The sequence below is a fragment of the Bubalus kerabau genome, chromosome 12 (assembly GCF_029407905.1).
Source record: "Bubalus kerabau isolate K-KA32 ecotype Philippines breed swamp buffalo chromosome 12, PCC_UOA_SB_1v2, whole genome shotgun sequence".
In the NCBI taxonomy this organism is placed as follows: domain Eukaryota; kingdom Metazoa; phylum Chordata; class Mammalia; order Artiodactyla; family Bovidae; genus Bubalus; species Bubalus kerabau.
In genome coordinates, this window is record NC_073635.1 from 28,470,652 (window position 1) to 28,492,022 (window position 21,371).

The window sequence follows — 21,371 nt, forward strand, 5'->3', positions numbered from 1 at the left end:
TTTAGGGATGTTAAATGCTAGAAAAGGGATTTGGGGAGAGTTTGTTTTTAGGGCATAATATAAACTTGAGCTTGTTTGGTTTTCAACATTACCTGGAATGTTTGCTACTGAAATTGTGTTGGAGGCACACACAGTATCCTGAGAACGTGAAAACCACAAGTTGCAACTTGAAAATGGGTTCCATGACCCCAGAGGCTGCGGGTAGTCACAGAGCCCTCTTTGTGCACACCTGCTCCCGCCTGTGCCTGACTGCAGGACCCCTGCAAACTAGCACACGTCGCTGCTTGCCTGTGCTCCCAAGGCACACGCGCCCAAGCAACTCAGTATCCGAATCTGAAAGCGCAACATTTTCAGTGCCGTAAGTAAAAGAAACTCAACCATAGAAGGTGGTATTTATTTTCTGCTTAAAATGGGGTATAAAAAAAGCAGACAGACTCCAGATACCTGTGGGCATGCTAGAGGGATAGTCTGTCACCTACAGCAAGTACAGGAACCAAATTCCACTCAATTAATTTTTTTAATTATTGTATTTTTTTTAAATTGGAGGATAATTACTTTACAATATTGTGCTGGTTTCTGCCATATATCAACATGAATCAGCCATAGGCATATGCATGTCCCCTCCCTCTTAAACCTCTGTCCCACTCCATCCCATACCTCTAGGTTCTCACAGAGCCCTGGTTTGAATTCCCTGAGTCATAGAACAAATTTCCACTGGCTATCCATTTTACATATGGTAATTGATATGTTTCCATGCTACTCTCTCAAGTCATCCCATCCTCCCCCACTGAGGCCACAAGTTTGTTCTCTCTGTCCGCATCTCTACTGCTGCCCTGCAAATAGGCTCATCAGTACCATCTTTCTAGATTCCATATATATGTGTTAATATATGGTATTTGTTTTTCTCTTTCTGACTTACTTCATTCTGTATAACAGGCTTTAGGTTCATCTACCTCATTAGGACTGACTCATATGTTCTTTTTTATGGCTGAGTAATAGTCCATTGTATACACATACCACAATTTCTTTATCCATTAGTCCACTCAATTAATTTTTTATTTATGTGAGTTTTGTGTTGTCAATCATTCATCCATCTGTTCTTCCATACTGTCCAGGGTTTAAAGTTATTGGAAACGAACAGAATGGACAGATCTGACAAATGACCTGTCTAGAAAAGTACAGGTGTGTTTCTGACTCCATTCTAGAGCAACGTGACTTCTTTGTTCTTGCTTTCCTGGTACCAGATTTTGACTAAATAGTCACTGGGATTCCACTGGGTTAAGCTAGTAGCTTTTACATTTGTTCATTTGAACATCTTTAAGACTGCTAAGTGAACAAAATAAGTCTTTGGATAATACATATAATATGATTCTATTTATGTAAAAATAATTATCTAATGGGTGTACAACATGGATGTATGTACATATATGTAGCAATGTGTGTGTGTTTTACACATATAAAATATGTGTGTATACATATTGTGTGTATGTGTAGTCAGTCATGGCCATCTGTTTGCGACCCCATGGTCTGTAGCCCTCCAGGCTCCTCTGTCCCTGGGATTTCCCAGGCAAGAATATTGGAGTGGGTTGCCATTTTCCTCCTCCAGGGGGTCTTCCCAACCCAGTGATCAAACCCTCATCTCTTGCATCTCCTGCATTGGCAGGTGGATTCTTTTACCATTGCACCACCTGGGAAGCCCATGTATATATTATATATACATAAAAAGTTATATGTATATATTACATATATATATATAAAGTTCAGAAAATAGACACTAAGCTGTTCATAGTGATTAGCTCTAGGAAGGGAAGTAGAATTAGGAGTTGTGGATAAAAAGGGGACTATTGTTTAAAACTTTACAATGAGCATTATTTGATGTAATTAAAATATTTTAAAGAAAATATCTATAGGTTATATTTATCAGTTATTAGAATGTATTATTGGAGAAGGTGATGGCACCAATGTATTATTGGAGAAGGTGATGGCACCCCACTCCTGGAAAATCCCAGGGACAGGGGAGCCTGGTGGGCTGCAGTCCATGGGATCGTGAAGAGTCAGACATGACTGAGCGACTTCACTTTCACTTTTCACTTTCATGCATTGGAGAAGGAAATGGCAATCCACTCCAGTGTTCTTGCCCGGAGAATCCCAGGGACGGGGGAGCCTGTTGGGCTGCCATCTATGGGATTGCACAGAGTCAGTCACGACTGAAGCAACTTAGCAGCAGCGGCAGAATGTATTATAGTCTTTGATTTTACTTTGTGAAGATAATAAAAATTTATTAATGGTGAATGAACCTATATACTAACAGGATGAGAACCTATACTATAAGACTTCATACTTATAATTATATTCATAGCATAAAGCAAATAATGAGTAGTACATTTCTGACGTGTTTTTTCCTAGTTTCTTTTTGCTAAGAAATTGGTGGATTACTTAGAATTCAATATCTAAAGCAAATATGATCAAAAGAAGCATCTTTGTCCTAGGCTCTTGAGTCAAGCAAACTTTGAACTTTTGCTGGTATTCTTAAATGCCTTATGGGTTCCGAGCTCTGTACCATCTTTATTAGTAAACAAAAATTATCAGATTGGTCCTGCACAACTCTTAGATTTTTTTTGCCAGATAATAGTAGTCAAAGAAGAACTTTTGAGGCAAAAGAAGGTCTCAACTACTCTCCCCCAAAGTCACAACTGAGTCATATTGATAATCCAATGTAGGACCAAATTCTGTCAGATATATTGACTTTTATTAACAAGCAAACACACCCCTCCCAACATAAATCGATTTATGTAACCTGTGTACAAGTTTCAAGAAGTTCCAGCTCTTCTTCACTTTCCTTTTAGATGCTTCAACCACAGCCTTACATAAAAGAGTCAAAAGAAGCTTGAGGCAAACACCCAGATTCCAAAAACAGGTTGTCTCACCCTTATAGCCTGCATCAGGCAAGCAGAATCTTCTAGAAGTGATGGTTCTGGACGTGAACTAAGATTATCAGATTGATCATGCACAATTCTTAGGTCCTTTTTGGTAAACAAGGGTGGTCAAAGAAGCAAGTTTTGAATTAAAAAAGGATCAACTACTACTCTTTCCAAAACCTTACAACCAAATCATACTGATTACAGGTCTAGGCCTATTTAGGGCTTTAGACTGGGGCATTATTAACAGAGGTTCAGATCAAGGTCTTACTGGGTTTTTACACTGAAATATCAACATATATTTCTTGGACACTTTAATCCCACCAAGCATGCTAGTCAGTGTAACAATTTTCACCAATTGAAACCCATTTTTGACTCTCAGAATGCTACTTGGGGATTGTTGATGTGGAGATGGTTACAAAGGAGGAGTTGTAACAGCCAATTCTGAAGTTCAGGCTCCCTTGTCAGAAGGCCAGCTAGATTGTCTCAGACTCTGAATGCTTTGTCTGATGCTGACAGCACCTGGGTTTTAACTTAACCTAAACAACACACATGTATTAATAGCACCAACCCTATATGCTCAAGTGTTTTAAAGTACATTACGGATGAGTACTGCAATTAGCTCTTCTTACAGAGGGTTCTGTTACTTGAATTGCAATTAGTCAGAATCAGCCTTTTAAGTGTAGTCGTAATCACGTATAATTTTACTTTCTCCCTCTGGAATGATAGATAACACCTATTGAAAGCTTATACCATGCTCCATGCTCTTATACCAGCATTTTACATGTATTAACCCACTTGATCTTCACAGCACCCCTAAGAGTTGCGTTACTGTTATCCATTGAACAAGGAGAAATCTCAAGTCACTTGTCCTTCCTCATGCTGCTTCTACCTGGCAAGATTAAAACCCAAGCATTTGGGACATAAAGTAATTTGTTTCGCTGCATGAAAGACAGAACATACTCTAATTCACGAAGCCATACTGCCCTCACCAGCTGCGAAATCCTACAATTTGCTTTGCACAAATTCTGCACACAAGGCAAATTGTCTACACATTAAGTTGGAAAGGCTCTTCAATTGATGTGCTGTGTTCCTCTGTCATGTCCCCATTTCCTCGGTGTGTTTTCCTCTCTACAGAGCTGATGAGAAATGTTTAATTGTCTGTCCTGGCTCTGTACACCGAAGAAAACAACATCCCCAAGGAGTCATATCCATTACCTTTTGGATCAATGCCTTTCTAACAACACACAGCAGCCATAGACCCCCAGGGTTTGCTGTTGAAGTTCCACACCCCTCCTGTGAGGCTAGACTTTATTTTTCCTATGTGATCACTAAAGATGTCCTATTGTTGAAAAGAAAGGAATTGATGATTGAAGTATTAGTCCCCAGCTTAAGAATTACAAAACTGAGGGCCAGCAGATCAGGCCTAATTATTATTGCTGTTCTTCCTACATGAACTTGCATTGTACTTACACTTGGGCATGGAAATTACTTGTGATACGTAGATGACTTCCTATGCCTAGAATTTTGATAAAAATGGGAAGCTTCAGATGTCATGCCCTTTACGATGCCACCTGGTTTGATCCTTAAAAGCATTTTTGTCCCAAACATGGACAGTGTTCCTTTTTAAGTACTAATTTACCTGGGACACATGGCTATTGGTCTTTTGACCATGAACATAGGCAGAGTTGGATTAGACAGGTTTCTGGCATCTTCCAGTTGATGGTTGTGGGCAGAACTCACACATACATGTGGCTAGGTCATACAGTGCCTAGGCTGACCTGGTTCTGGGGAAGACAGGTGCCAATCTGAAAGCAAAATTCAAATCCTGAGTCCCACCTAGTGCTCATTCCACTCCTCAGTATTTTTCTTTCTTTGACATAAATTTACTCCCTGCCTATAACTTCTCTTCTACACATAATCCTTAACCACTGGCAGTCTGGTGCCTATACCCGGACTCTGCCTCAGCTTCCTGGTGCGTGTACATGCTCAGTCACATCCAACTTTTTGCTACCCCATGGACTGTAGCCCATCAGGCTCCTCTTCCGTCCATGGGGATTGTCAAAGTTAGTATACTGGAATGGGTTGCCATGCCCTCCTCCAGGGGATCTTCCCAATCCAGGGATCAAACCCAGGTCTCCCAAATTGCAGGCAGATTCTTTACCATCTGAGCCACCAGGGAAGCCCAAGAATACTGGAGTGGGTAGCCTATTCCTTCTCTAGGGGATCTTCCCAACCCAGGAATCGAACCGGGGCCTCCTGCCTTGCAGGTGGTGCCTCATGTATATTTTAGATGTCTGCATATAGAATTTCATTGTATGAAGGTACCTTAATTTATTTGTAAGGTCCCTGATGGTGGGCGTTTAGGTAGTTTGCAATCTTTGGTGATTACAAATATTACTGAAATTAAAAGTTGTGTTTTTTGTTTGTTTGTTTGTTTACACATGCCTGCAAATATCTCCAGAAAAAAAATTTCTCAAGGTAGTATTTTTTTTTTTTATCTCACTGTTCAACATTCAGGGACCTCATTTCTCCAGCTAGGGATTGAACCCATGCCCCCTACACTGAGAACGTGGAGTCTTAACCACTGGACTTCCAGGGAAGTCCCTCAAGGTAGTATTTTCTTTGACTTATCTCCTTTGACTCTCTTAGCTATGCAACTGCCTATAGAACCGTTCCTTTTTTACCCTCATCCTTCAAATTTGAGTCTTTATGACCTGTCGCTTAAATTATTACAATAGCCCCCTAAGTGTTTCAGTCTGCCTACTCTCTCCTGTATGCGTGTGTGCATGCTCAGTCGCTTCAGTCGTGTCCAACTCTTTGTGACTCTATGGACTGTAGCCCACCAGGCTCCTCTGTCCATGAGATTCTCTGGGCAAGAATACTGGATTGGGTTGCCATGCCCTCCTCCAGGGGATCTTCCCAACCCAGGGACTGAACCTGCATCTCGGCATTGAAGGCAGATTCTTTACTGCTGAGCCACTGGAGAAGCCTCACTCTCTCCTTTATCAGATCAGATCAGTCGCTCAGTCGTGTCCGACTCTTTGCGACCCCATGAATCGCAGCACGCCAGGCCTCCCTGTCCATCACCAACTCCTGGAGATTACTGAGACTCACGCCCATTGAGTCGGTGATGCCATCCAGCCATCTCATCCTCTGTCGTCCCCTTCTCCTCCTGCCCCTAATCCCTCCCAGCATCAGAGTCTTTTTCAATGAGTCAACTCTTCGCATGAGGTGGCCAAAGTACTGGAGTTTCAGCTTTAGCATCAGTCCTTCCAAAGAAATCCCAGAGCTGATCTCCTTCAGAATGGACTGGTTGGCTCTCCTTGTAGTCCAAGGGACTCTAAAGAGTCTTCTCCAGCACCACAGTTCAAAAGCATCAATTCTTCGGCGCTCAGCCTTCTTCACAGTCCAACTCTCACATCCATACATGACCACAGGAAAAACCATAGCCTTGACTAGATGGACCTTTGTTGACAAAGTAATGTCTCTGCTTTTGAATATGCTATCTAGGTTGGTCATAACTTTTCTTTCAAGGAGTAAGCGTCTTTTAATTTCATGGCTGCAGTCACCATCTGCGGTGATTTTGGAACCCAGAAAAATAAAGTCTGACACTGTTTCCACTGTTTCCTCATCTATTTCCTATGAAGTGATGGGACCGGATGCCATGATCTTCGTTTTCTGAATGTTGAGCTTTAAGCCAACTTTTTCACTCTCCACTTTCACCTTCATCAAGAGGCTTTTTAGTTCCTCTTCACTTTCTGCCATAAAGGTGGTGTCATCTGCATATCTGAGGTTATTGATATTTCTCCCAGCAATCTTGATTCCAGCTTGTGTTTCTTCCAGTCCAGCATTTCTCATGATGTACTCTGCATATAAGTTAAATAAGCAGGGTGACAATATACAGCCTTGACGTACTCCTTTTCCTATTTGGAACCAGTCTGTTGTTCCATGTCCAGTTCTAACTGTTGCTTCCTGACCTGCATATAGGTTTCTCAAGAGGCAGGCCAGGTGGTCTGGTATTCCCATCTCTTTCAGAATTTTCCACAGTTTATTGTGATCCACACAGTCAAAGGCTTTGGCATAGTCAATAAAGCAGAAATAGATGTTTTTCTGGAACTCTCTTGCTTTTTCCATGATCCAGTGGATGTTGGCAATTTGATCTCTGGTTCCTCTGCCTTTTCTAAAACCAGCTTGAACATCAGGAAGTTCACGGTTCACATATTGCTGAAGCCTGGCTTGGAGAATTTTAAGCATTACTTTACTAGCGTGTGAGATGAATGCAATTGTGCAGTAGTTTGAGCATTCTTTGGTATTGCCTTTCTTTGGGATTGGAATGAAAACTGACCTTTTCCAGTCCTGTGGCCACTGCTGAGTTTTCCAACTTTGCTGGCATATTGAGTGCAGCACTTTCACAGCATCATCTTTTAGGATTCGAAATAGCTCCACTGGAATTCCATCACCTCCACTAGCTTTGTTCGTAGTGATGCTTTCTAAGGCCCACTTGACTTCACATTCCAGGATGTCTGGCTCTAGGTCAGTGATCACACCATCCTGATTATCTGGGTCGTGAAGATCTTTTTTGTACAGTTCTTCTGTGTATCCTTGCCATCTCTTCTTAATATCTTCTGCTTCTGTTAGGTCCATACCATTTCTGTCCTTTATCGAGCCCATCTTTGCATGAAATGTTCGTTTGGTATCTCTAATTTTCTTGAAGAGATCTCTAGTCTTTCCCATTCTGTTGTTTTCCTCTATTTCTTTGCATTGATCGCTGAAGAAGGCTTTCTTATCTCTTCTTGCTATTCTTTGAAACTCTGCATTCAGATGCTTTTATCTTTCCTTTTCTCCTTTGCTTTTCGCTTCTCTTCTTTTCACAGCTATTTGTAAGGCCTCCCCAGACAGCCATTTTGCTTTTTTGCATTTCTTTTCCATGGGGATGGTCTTGATCACTGTCTCCTGTACTATGTCACAAACCTCATTCCATAGCTCATCAGGCACTCTATCTATCAGATCTAGGCCCTTAAATCTATTTTTCACTTCCACTGTATAATCATAAGGGATTTGATTTGGGTCATACCTGAATGGTCTAGTGGTTTTCCCTACTTTCTTCAATTTAAGTCTGAATTTGGCAATAAGGAGTTCATGGTCTGAGCCACAGTCAGCTCCTGGTCTTGTTTTTGCTGACTGTATAGAACTTCTCCATCTTTGGCTGCAAAGAATATAATCAGTCTGATTTCGGTGTTGACCATCTGGTGATGTCCATGTATAGAGTCTTCTCTTGTGTTGTTGGAAGAGGGTGTTTGTTATGACCAGTGCATTTTCTTGGCAAAACTCTATTAGTCTTTGCCCTGCTTCATTCCGTATTCCAAGGCCAAATTTGCCTGTTACTCCAGGTGTCCTAAATAGCGTTTCTTGATTTCACTGCTCAGATTATGTTACACAATGCTCAAAGATCTCCAAAGGCTCAGGACTGCTGGTTGAACTTAGTATAAACTCGCCACGCCCCCTCCCGATGCTCAAGACCACACCACAGCATGGTTCCTCCTTGCCTTGGGAGTCTCATACCCCCGTGATTCTCCCATATGTTTTCTGTGCTTCAGCAGAAGCAGATGGTTCACCATTTCCGGAGCTTGCTCTGTCCCTGCCTCTGTGCCTTTGGGCTCATTCTTTCCTGCAGGAGAGCCCTCGTCTTTCACATGTCCTCCTTCATCTCTGCCCACGCAGATCCTCCCCAAACTTGAATGCTACCACCCCAGTCGTGTTTTATGCTTCTCCCACCCCCCACTCCCAAAACGATGTGCTCTCTCCCCCTTGCGCCCCAGCTGCACTCTCCCTCCCCTGCTGTTCTCATATCCTCTTTTGGATTGTAATCTTTCCTGTTGCCCCTGGTAAACCTGCTGCTGCAAGCATGTATCTGCTGAAAGCCTCCTAGAATGCCTTGCATATCATAGATGTGCAAAAGGATTCATTAGGTTAAACCTTCACACTCAGTAAATTCTCTTACCCCAAATTAATCTAATCTTTCAGCTTGTGGGAAAGAGATCAAACACCTGAAGCCATTATCAAAGTAGGTTAACTTTCCAGTGCATTCGGTCAAGAACTCAAAAACACACTGGCAGTGGGAGGCAGGCCGAGTAGGAGTAGGAACCCAACGCATCTGCCTTTCCTTGCCCCTGGTGGGTCCACAGCTGCGCCTGACACAGCCCACACAGAGCAGAGTTCCTCTGGATTTGGAAAGCTTACTTCTTGCCAGCCACAGCCAACAAGGACTTCCATCCCCTATTAGGAAGAATTTACTCTAACAATCCACGTACTTTCATTAAAGGGATGTTTGTAAACATCCTGGTTCTTGACTCACACTCATGTCAGCAGATGGCATTCTTATGGGAAGAAATGAGGAAGGGGAGATGGTTAGGGGTGAGTGTAAAAGGCTGGATCGGATCAGTGGTCCACAAGCAAAGATCCTCTCTTTTGAGTGACCCAGAAAGCTGCTTTCCCCACAAATCCCAACCTCATATTTGACAGTACTGGAAGGACACACATGGAGTCTCAGCCTTGAAGAAACTGATTTTCCAACTGCAAGCTGGGTTTCTCACTATCATCTGCAATTCCTCGTTTACAGTGAGTGGCTCTTATCTAATTCAGTTTCTCACTCATTCACATACTCAGTGAACACCAATTGTGTATATCCCTGCTCTTAAGGGACTCAAAGACTGATGAGACGTGATGGTTCCCAGATTCTTTTGTGAAAATGCAGAAGGACAACTAAGGTTTCAGACTTAATACTCAACCCCATTCTGACCTATGCTTACCACGTCTGCCCTCACTATAGAGTTCAGATATTCAAAATCTGAATTATTGTTATCCTCAGCCTGCACTTGGTATCCTGAATGTTATTCCCAGAATCTTTTTATCTTTACCTTTCCTTACCACAGGCAGTGGTGTTTTGTTTGGTACCATCCTTTGCCAGATTCAATATTAATAGTATTTAATATTCTCTCTGTTGTTGAAAAGAACAATACAAAAGTTGAAATAGTAACAACAGCATATTTTATCATCTTATTTTAATTTTGAAATCACCTGTCTGGTCTCTGGATCTTTACCCTGTGCCTTTTTTGTTTGGGGCCACTGTCCAAGCCACTGTGACTTGAATCCAGGTCTTCTGACTCTGGGTCCTGGTGCAGTCTTCAAATCCTTAGCCTTATTTTAACAGCACTCATGAGGCCATTTGCAATAGACATTTAGCCTTTCTATCTGATCAGGTTTGACTACTGTGGACTGTGCAGAGTATGTAAACCTGAAAGTGCGCCCTATGCCCTAGTGATTACAGAGCAGACTGGTGTTATATGGTCAGCTATACTTGGGAGAGCAGTTTCTCTCTCTCTCGAACCTGAAATGCAGCCCATGCCTTCTCTTGACTCACCGAATTCATTGGTAGTATGAGTACCAGCAGATCCTGTCTCTCAGGGGCTACAGTGTCATCTAAATGTGAATGATGACCTCTGTTTTAGGATAGAAAAGTGCAAGCACACCAATCTGATACTCTTTTATTTGGATTTTTTTCCATTTTCTCCTTGGAATCAGTTTTCATAATTTTAACACGTTAAAAAATATTCGGTCATGTGCATACGTGTGTGTGTGTGTGTGTGTGTGTGTGTGTGTGTGTGTGTGTTTCAGTCACAGGCATCTTCTTTTGAGACTCACTAGGCATGGAAAAACCTAAGCCTGGTGAAAATGCTTCCTCCTGCCCTGTGAAGTTTCAGGTCAGCTAACCATGGGGTTTGTTATATAACCTACACACTAGGCACTGGCACGAGGGGACCTCAGGCAAGGATCGCCCCTCTTGGTTTGTGACTGGCAGCTTTTCCCTCTAGTATGTGCCATAGCTACAGAGCCAGATTGGAAGGAGAGGATTTATAGGAAATCCAGCTGTGAGTTTTCGGGGTTTTTTTTCCTCTTAGAGCTGGAGGCGGGGCCAAAACCAACCTCAAACCAGGCACACCATTGATCAGGCTAGAATGATGTGGAACACAGTCTCACAGTCAACAGCTAAGCACAGGGGAAATATTAGCTGGCAGAGATAACGAAGAGGAAACACTCAGTGACAGACGCACCATCTGTCAGTTTCGGAGAAGCGATTTTCAAGAAGGCAGAAAATGAAGAAGAGAGTGGTTTTGTTTCAAAGGTACAGCACAGCCTTAAGGACGTTTTAAACAAAGTGAGCCTGTATTTCATAGAAGAGGTCCTGGCGGTGGGTAAGACAGCAGTTACTTCCTAGCTGTACTGGGAGTTTTTGTTATTGATACATAAAGTTTTCTTTGTAGTATACTTGATATCTAGAAAGACAATCTTGTTTAACAAGAACTTGATTTAAAATGGAAATCAGTGTCTCATTTTGATTATTCACTTTAAAGTGAATTGGAAAGTTACAGGAAGATACTTATTTACTCTATTTAACCTCAGAGAATTGCTTTTATCTCAGATAGACTAGAGATATTGATATCAGAACTGTCTTATTTTTTTGAACTATGGGCTAAATTACCGGAATCTTTCCTTAAAGGTAATTTAGTGAGAAAGTACCCATCTCTCAGATTTAAGAGGCTGACAGAAAATGCTGTCTATTGGATCTTTACTTCCCTGGGATCAGTTGCATAAATAGTCATAAATGTGATCTAAACTTCTACGTGCCCTTCCTAATAACGTTATTGTGTTGATGTAGTTTTTAAAGGAGGCTGCTTCTTAATCTTCTTTATAAGCTGCCATGTAAAACAATCCTGCTGTGTGTGTTTAATACATTTTCAAAGGTGTTAGTTTTAGAACAAAGTTGGACTTGTGCTGTTTGTGTTGTTGTATGTTATATCTAAGTAGTCTGCATTTGATGTCACATGTCATATGTTTTGTTACGCTGAGATTTGTGTAGTTCCGGACAGGTCTACAGCAGTGCTTTGGAATCATAAGCTTATATGAGCAATAGCTAGAAGTTTTGAGGCGGATCACAGGAGCCCCTGTATTAGAAAAAGGCAGTTCTCTTACAATTCACACAGGCAAAAGGGGCTTATTTTGCCTTAGCGTTAGCCAACTGTCTAGTCCAAACCAGAAGTGGAAGCACTGGCTGTAAACTCGCAAAACCACTCAGTGTTATGGCCCAATATGGATGTCAGAACTTTGTAGCATGTGTGGGAACATGGCTGCAGTCCAACGTCTGGAATCATTTATCTTATGGGAGAGTCCAGAAGACAACTGCTTCATGCATTTTACAGAAATCCTTGCTGATTGATTTCATTTACATAGGGCAAGCACAGTGACTGATGGTGGGGCGACCACAAGTGGGGGAGAAGTATTGATCTATTTCTGCTTTTCCTGACATCCTGATCTCATTAGTGTCCCGGCACCTTTGAATGAGATTGTGCCATTACGAGCAACCATATGGTTTCTACAGGGCCCTTTCCACCCGTTTCATAATAAATGCCACATTGATGTCTTTTCTCATTGCGGGGAGTCAGAAACTGAAAGTTGAACATTTGTCTTACTGTCTTTTCAGAAGTTTAACCTATTTCATATTAGATTTGAGGAGTAAGAGAAAGAAAATACCAGTAGACACAGTTCTCCTTAGGCTCATCGCAGCTTAGGCAGTGAAATTTTAGAGATGTGTGCAAGACAGTCTTTCTGAAATTCTGGAACATACTCTTAGTGATACATAGACTCGTATCCGTGTGTGAGGATATCAGCTTGCCAGCCAGTATTTTCTGGAGAGCTAAGTTCACATGTGCTGACATATGCTGACTTGTAACAGGGTAGCATCCAGATCTTTTTCTAACTTGTGAAAGAATATTTGCCAGTTTCTAACAATACCCATGTCAGACTGGGTGAAGACATTTTTAATTTATTGCAAGGACCAAGGTAACAGTCAGAAGTCTTGGATTTCAGCCACTACCCTTATGCTGCTACTTTAGTGATCTTAAGAAAGATAGCTAACCTTTTAAGAAATCTGTTTCACTGCTTAAAAATACAGTGAATAATTCTAGCCATCTATGATTTCCAGAGACACTTTAAATGTCAGCAAGATATTAATAATGTGTCTTGTTCTGTTACTTTTTAGTATATATGTCATTTATGAAGTTGCCTGTTTCCTTAGACTGAAAAAGCTAAAAAATTCTGGGTCACTGGAAAGAAGATTCTGTAATTTTACACAGTAGTACTTTTGTTTGCAACAGCCTACTCTTGAAGATACTTGTACTGATCTTTTTTCTTTATGTGGAATTATCCTTTGATTTTCTCATTACAGTTTCTGGCATTGTGAAATACCAGGCATTCTCCCAAACAGGTTGAAGTTGTAGAAGTTGGGTTAAGATTGGTGCAATGCTGCTTTGGTCTAGTATGCTTAAATATATATAATTTTTAAAATTCCTGATACAAGGAAATGAATGATAGTGCAAACTAGGTTACCTAATATTTTCTAACATATATATATATATGCATATAAATGGTGGCTCAGATGGTAAAGAATCTGCCTGCAATGCAGGAGACCCAGGTTCGATCCCTGGGTCAGGAAGATCCCCTGGAAAAGGGAATGGCTACCCATTCTAGTATTCTTGCCTAGAGAATTCCGTGGCAGAAGAGCCTGGCAGGCTGTGATATACAGGGGTCACAAAGAGTCGAACACAATTTAGCAACTAAACAACAACATATAAAATATTAAAAGAGAGGAACCCTTAGTGTGTTTTCATTTTAAGCCATTTTATTTGAAGTGATAAACATGAGAGCAAGTTAGGATAGTGCAAACGGCATCAGAAGTCAGACCTTCCAATCTCAGCTGCCAATACCACCACACTCCAAACAAAACCATCCTTCTGGGCACTCTTCTTATAAGTGGCTGGTGATCAAAGAATGTCTGTGGAATGAATGAACGAGTCAATCTTTTGGTATCTTTCTGAAGATACTGTCTCATTCATGGTACACTATCATCACACACCCTTCAGGATGGAGTCTGAGTACCCATCTGTGGGTACTCATTACAGTGTGATAGCATATAGCCTGTTGTAGTCTGGTGTCTGTCATCACCAGTAGACAAACCGTTAACCGAGTTAGTCCTACCTGAATCTTACTAACTGCACTTAGCTAACTAAAAAACAGGGCTTTCCAGGGAGCGTAGTGGTAAAAAATCTGCCTGCCAATACAGGAGATGCAAGACATGTGAGTTCCATCCCTGGGTCAGGAAGATCCAGTGGAGTAGAAAATGGCAACCCACTCCAGTATTCTTGCCTGAAAAATTCCATAGACAAAGGAGCCTGGTGGGCTATGGTCCATGGGGTTGCAAAGAGTCAGACATGACTAAGCACACAGCACATAACTAAAAATTAAAGCTATCAATCAATTCTCTCTATTAGGAGAGAACCTTGATTTATTTGTGACTAGATATGTTTTAAACGGAGAAGGCAATGGCACCCCATTCCAGTACTCCGGCCTGGAAAACCCCATGGACAGAAGAGCCCGGTGGGCTGCAATCCATGGGGTCGCTGAGGGTCGGACATGACTGAGCGACTTCACTTTCACGCATTGGAGAAGGAAATGGCAACCCACTCCAATGTTCTTGCCTGGAGAATCCCAGGGACGGGGGAGCCTGGTGGGCTGCCGTCTATGGGGTCACACAGAGTCGGAGACGACTGAAGTGACTTAGCGGATATGTTTTAAAAAGAAAAATATAGTCATCTTTTTGAGAAGCAGTTTGGCTGCATTTATCAAGACCTTCTTACCCAGTAAATCCCCTTCTAGGAAGTTATCTTAAGGAAGTGATTTAAAAAAAACAAACACAGTAGCTAAAGCTTTCCAAAGACAGCATGATATTATTCATAAATAATATGAAAAATGGCAAATCAATTGACACTAGCATTATCTTAATAATCATAATAAAGTTTTTAATGATCCACAGTCTACCTGATCAATTATATATAATTGTATTAACTTCAATGCTGCCTTTTTTATACTCTTTGCAAAGAACCAGGAATATACTTGAAGCCATCAAGTTTACAACTTCTTGCTGCTGCTGCTGCTAAGTCACTTCAGTCCTGTCCGACTCTGTGCTACCCCATAGACGGCAACCCACTAGGCTCCTCTGTCCCTGGGACTCTCCAGGCAAGAACACTGGAGTGGGTTGCCATTTCCTTCTCCAATGCATGAAAGTGAAAAGTGAAAGTGAAGTGGCTCAGTCGTGCCCGACTCTTAGCAACCCCATGGACTGCAGCCTACCAGGCTCCTCCATCCATGGGATTTTCCAGGCAAGAGTACTGGAGTGGGGTGCCATTGCCTTATGCTTACAACTTCTTACCAGGCTTATAATTTTACTCTTCTCCCTTGTTTCTTTAATTTAGAAATGATTGAAAATAAGGTAATCTCTGAGGCCAGTTTTAAAACTCTGTAAAGAAATAATAATCTTAGCATCAAGAGAGGCCTAAAAGTCCTGTCTTATCTGTTTTCATTAAGAAGTAGACTGTCACTGAGAGAGATGGAAATTCTAACTGGTTTAACTTTTTTTCTTGAACTGAAGTTAAAAAACAGTTAAAAAGGGAAAACTTGAATCTACGTGTTAAATGACTATGAAGAAAACTATGTAAATTGTGGAAGCCTTTTATAATCCCTCATTTAATCTCCTTTTACATGGAATAACTGGCAGAAGTAAAGCCATTTTATCATAATAGTTTCTGCAAGTTATATCAGGATAAACCACAGGAATACAGGAAATAATCTCCTCTCAAATCAGGGCCCTATAGTCAGTTGAACCCTGAACTGACTTAGAAGTTTTACAGCTTCAGCAATAAACTGATTGGGGGCCTCACTGCTGAGATCTACTGTCCATCACTCACCTCTTTGTTCAAGAGGGAGGGTTTTTTTTTTTTTCACTTCTTAGAATAATCCTTGAAATGGACCCCTACTCGTGATGCCCTTCCCTGAAGCTCTTGGTAAAGAGGCTGGAGCAAAGAACTGCTGATGGGCAGGACATTTCCCCAGCGGGCCTGGCCTCCTTGTCTTAAAAAGGGCAGAAAAGCGTATGCCTTCTTTAAAGACATTTCTAAATGGTCCTGTTGGGCATACTGCCCACCAAGTAAAGCAATCCCTGCTTCAGAGCACTCCCTGTGTAAACAGTGAAGGAATGCCAACTTCAAAAATGAATACAAACCCAGTTGATAAACAGGCGAATAAATCCCCACATGGGCCACAACCAGCCCAGGAGTAAATGTCAGAGCATCAGGTCATGGGTGGAGGGAGCAGGGAAAAGTGGAGAAGGCTCATCCTGGAGGAAATCTGAATCTTCATAATCAGGAAAGCTCCTTGAAGTGGCTTCCTTCTTAGTTAAGCTGTGAGAGTGAGGAGAAGCGCCTTCCCAGGGTAGTTTGGTGTGGTAGCCTACAACCCGGCATGGCAGTTTACACCTTGGTGGCAGCTTTCGAACGCCAAGTGAAGGTGGTCAGTTTTGTAGCCTGAGTCGAGCCAGACTGGTTGCCTGAGCTAGAGGCCTGTGAGAGAGCCAGCTGCTGAAATCCCCAGCGCAGGAAGCTCTGACAGAATACCAAGGAAGGGCGTGAGTGCAGCCAGCAAGCCAGAGGGGAGGGAGTTAGTTCAAGGCAGTAGTGCCCTTCCCCTTCAGCCTCTGCACAGGAGCCTCTGGGAGGCCCGTTACTCTACAGTCTTCAAAAGACAGCTGGATGCTGTCTGAATTATTGCTTGTGGGTCTAGAATTTAAGCTCACTCTACTGCCTCAGAGAAGATTATGCTCTAAAAGCTTCTTGGAATTACTGGTTCTGTACTTGCTGCAAGAGAACAATGATTTAGAACAATCTCCTGAGAACCACTGTTCTTTCCACATGTGCTTATTATCCTGCACATTGGACCGTTTGTACTGGGCCTGACCAGGGAGCCACTATACACGTTATGAGCAGGTCTGGGGAGGAGAAACCCAGCACGCACATGAGATACTCTTGAATTAACCGTAAATTATTCCATGAAAAGAACCCTTATGTAACATGGAGGCATTCTGTCTGCTGTTCTTTGGGTCTTGCAAGTACTTGAATAAAACCACAAGATGGTTAAACAACAATAGTGGGCGCTCAGTTTAAAGAAAAGCAGTTTATTTTCAGCAGAGTGTCGAACTCCAAACTAAGTGACTTCTCCGTGCCAGGCATTACAGCAGAGAGAAATAAGATATGTGTAGCTTTAGAGTTGACTACCAAAGTCTCCGACTCCATGTTGGTTTAAGCTATAATTTTATTTTTCTTTTCAGTCACCCTGACATTCACTGATATGGTGTTGGTATATTACTTCTGTAAAGGATCTAAATCCCTATCTTACTTCATTTCTCTTGTCTCAAAATCCATAGCTAGTAACATTGCATATTGCATTTCAACAAACATTTATTGATCATCGACTAAGTGTGAGGAGCTCTGAGAAGCAGACAGACCTGTAACACCTGCTCAGGGATATTATAGTCCCGTCTTTGGGGCAAATATGGACACAGTTCAAGGGAGAATGACTTTTATACTAATTAGAGGCATAAGGAGATACACTATGGAGCACACATTTAAATCAGCTGGAAGAATCAGAGAGCTCCATGGACAATATGAATTTGAGCACAGCCAGGAAACACCAAGAGATGTTAATTTAAGGCAAAATAGAAAACAGACATTCAGAGATAAAAGAATATATATCAAAAAACATGAAGACTTTATTTTTAATATTTATCTTTACTTTTTAAGTATCTATGGTTATTTGGCTGCACTGGGTCTTTGCTGCAGCACATGAACTCTCAGCTGTGGCATGTGGGGTCTAGTTCTCTGACCAGGGATCAAACCCAGGGCCCCTGCACTGGGAGTGCTGAGTCTTAGCCACTGGACCTTCAGGGAGGTCCCAAAACATGAACACTTCAAAGTTTTGTACGTGTTCAAGAATAGACACAGGGTTTCCCCTGAGTGGTCAGCATGACTAGACTTCGGGGGTATGAGGAGACAGCTGCATCAGGAAATGGGGCTGAAAAGGCAATTGGGGTTAGAGCTTTGAAGGCTTTTAGATATTATTTCCTAAGTCACACATGGTTATTGACAGTTTATGAGGAGGCTGATTTTTAGAGCAAGTGTTTGTTGCTCAGTCATGTCTAAGTCTTTGTGACTCCATGGACTGTAGCCTGCCAGGTTCCTCTATCCATGGAATTTTCCAGACAAGAACAGTGGAGTGGGTTGCCATTTTCTTCTCCAGGGGCTCTTCCTGACCCAAGGATCAAACTCGGGTTTCCTGCATTGCAGGCAGACTCTTTACCAGGTGATTTTTAACTTGTAATTTGGGAGGAATGTTCTGGTAAAAGGGTAGATTCGAGAGGAAGCAATGATACCATGTATAGGTCCATCCACAGCCCATATCCCTCCATTCCATCAACTAATATTAATTAGGGACCTGTTGTGCGTCAGGCCCAATTTTAGGCTATGGAGACATATCAGTGAGCAAAATAGCAGAACATTTCCTGCCCTCATGCAGCTTATGTTCTAATGGAGAAGACATACAGGGAACAACATTAACGTTTATCTTAGTGGCAATTAATAAGGAAAATGAGTACAATAGGGCAAGATGGTATAAATGTGAGCAAGAGGGATTAAGTTTCTGAAAAGGTAGCTGGGGAAAGTCTCTTTGAAGAAGGGACTCAAATGAAGATGCAAAGGAAGGAGAATGGAAGAGAGTATATGTGGATTCTGAGCCAAGAGCATGTCAAATGAGGAAACAGAAAAGGCCAAGGCTCTGGTGCAGGTGAGTCTGGGGTGCTCAGATGACTGTCTAGTTGAGCCAGTCCTGGACAGAAGAAGGAGGAGGAAAAGGGGGAGATATTTCAACAAAAGCATCCCTCTGTGACTGGTGGGTTTGGCTAATAAGGAAAAGGTCAAAGAGGGCTTGGGAGAGGGGGAGCGTGGGTTTACACCAAATGACTCAGGTCCAAGTATTTGGTGTTAAGACAGTTTTGTAGGGTGGTCGGGATGACCTCATCAAAGGAAGAAGTGAAATCAGCCATGAGTGAGTAAGTAGCATGGGATGAGGGCTGGGAACTCGTAATCAGTTGCAAAGTTTGATCTAGCTGCTGAGAGGAATAGGAAAAGAACTCTATAGCATGTGAATATAAGGACTGATGAACAGTGTTTTTAGCTTACCTGTTGGTTGTTTATCTGTTGGGCAAACACATATTAGCACTTACTGTGTGATTAGCGCTGTACTGAATGCTGAACATACGGAAGAGGAGTGTGCTTACTGACAGAGAGGACAGAACATTTCTAAACATACAGAATGTATTCCTTTATTAGAGTGGAGGGGGCTTCCTTGGTAGCTCAGTTGGTAAAGAATCTGCCTGCAATACAGGAGACCCAGGTTCGATCTCTGGGTCAGGAAGATCCCCTGGAGAAGGAAATGGCAACCCACTCCAATATTCTTGCCTGGAAAATCTCATGGACAGAGGAGCCTGGCAGGCTACAGTCCATGGGGTCGCAAGAGTCAGACTCAACTTAGCAACTAAACAACCACCACCAAGCAATGTATTCCACGTATTTTCTCAATCAGGTACATGTATGCTGCCATACATCATGACACTTGGAAGTACTGGAAATGTGCATAGATATATGATGACCAGTGCCCCGCTTCTATACTCTGACTCTCGCGCTCCCTCAGAATCCACTAGCAGACCTGCAGCTTAAGTGAGGGGGCGGTGGTGTGTGTGCTCTGTGTGCTCAGTCGCTCAGTCAGGTCCAACTCTTTGCGACCCCAGGGACTGCAACCCGCCAGGCTCCTCTGTCCATGGAATTTTCCAGGCAAGAATACTGGAGTGGATTGCCATTTCCTCCTCCAGAATATCTTCCCAACCCAGAGATGGATCCTGCATGTCCTGCTTGGCAGGCAGATTCTTTACAACTGCACCACCTGGGAAGCCTAACGCCTTGTATCAAATCCTGATATTGAATCCTGGCATAAAATTTTCTTAAAATATCAAAAAATACTTAAATATTTAAAATAGACACAAATGGAAATTTCTAATATATTCATCTGCATCCTATTTTGGAGACCATTTCCCTCATGCCCTATAAAGAGTCATTGCCCCTCTCCTTAACCTGGTGACACAAGCTGTTAGTTATTATATGGTTCTCATCTGCCAACCACAGTACAGATACAAGCTCATTTCATCCTCACAGCCATCCTTTGAGGCAAGACTGCTATCTCCATTTTACAGATGAAAAAACCAAGGTTCAGAGAGGTTCATTAATGTGTCCAAGGTGGCATTGGCTGTAAGAAATGGACAGATTTGAAACATAAGATTTTTGCCATCTTAATTACTTCCTTCCTTCTCTTAGGGCTAAGGTAATTTGCCATCTTGTGTCTAAAAAACTTAGTCCCAAAAAATAAAAGAATTTGGAGTTCTCAAGACACTCTTTGGGATAATACTGATATGGGTGCTATACGTCTGTTTCTCACCTTAAATTGTAGCAGCATTGTGCCTGGTTTGTATCCATGCCACAAGCCTGGTTGCTATGGCGTCCTTCATAGTAGGAAAATATTTGTCAGCTCCAGGTGGCTGGAACACCAGACAGGCTTGCTGATAGTTCAGTGAATAGGAATAATGATTTGGCGAGTTACGGGGTAGTAAGCAGAGAGAAAAACAAAAACTCCAGGGACTCTGATGAAACAGGCCAAGGATTTTCACTCTATGTTTCCACCACTACACAACTTCAAGTTCAGTCAGCTGGGATAGAGAGAGACTAAATCTGCAAAGATGAAATTGGAGGCTACTAAAATAACATCCCTTTGCTGTGAGTTCATATAATGCCTTAGAATAAAATGTGTTGTCCCAGTAAAATTAAGTTGCCATATCCAAAGTAGTGGCCGCATTAGACACTTTAATTGTTGTTCACTGACTTAAATCATCTCCTAAGTCATGATTTATTCTCCTTGAACATGATTATCTCCAGATAATGTTCTCTTCCAGTAAGAAGGGAAGAACAAAGGAAAATAAATAAAACACAATTTACTCAAATCTCATACAAGTTCTTGCACAAGAAATGAAGAAGCATGGGAACATATGAGTTCTTTTATAAAAACAAGTTTTTCCTTGAAGTTACTGCAAGATTGCAGCTCACATAGCATATTGGTATGTGTATATGTTTTTACAAGAGGGGGCTGTGTCACCAGAAAAACGTGACTCAGTCTCTACAGTCATTTTTTAATGACTAACAGTATATATAATACATATTTTTTTTAAAAAAAAGCAGTTTATAATTCATTTCTCATTTTTAAAAAAGTTCATTTTCACTTTCTCTGAAGAAGCCTGTATCTGGGAATTGAGAACCATTTTTCTTTTCATCTTAATTCTTAACTATTTTAAATTTGTCCTATATTCTGCCCCAAACCAACAAACCATTATAAGTTTGAAAAGTTTTG

At 41.8% G+C, this 21,371-nt stretch overlaps 1 protein-coding gene across 6 annotated transcripts in view; it reads left to right on the forward strand.

Moving 5' to 3' along the window:
* The window catches only part of STARD13 (StAR related lipid transfer domain containing 13), a 369,156-nt gene that overhangs the window by 262,779 nt on the left and 85,006 nt on the right, over positions 1 to 21,371 (forward strand). Inside the window, exon 1 of one of the 6 annotated variants that reach the window (XM_055542382.1) lies at positions 10,584 to 11,103. The exons of the other annotated variants lie outside the window; for them this stretch is intronic. The gene's annotated coding sequence lies outside the window, so the exon portion shown is untranslated. Of the gene's footprint in view, positions 1 to 10,583; positions 11,104 to 21,371 lie in introns of those variants that run through there. 6 annotated transcript variants of the gene reach the window in all.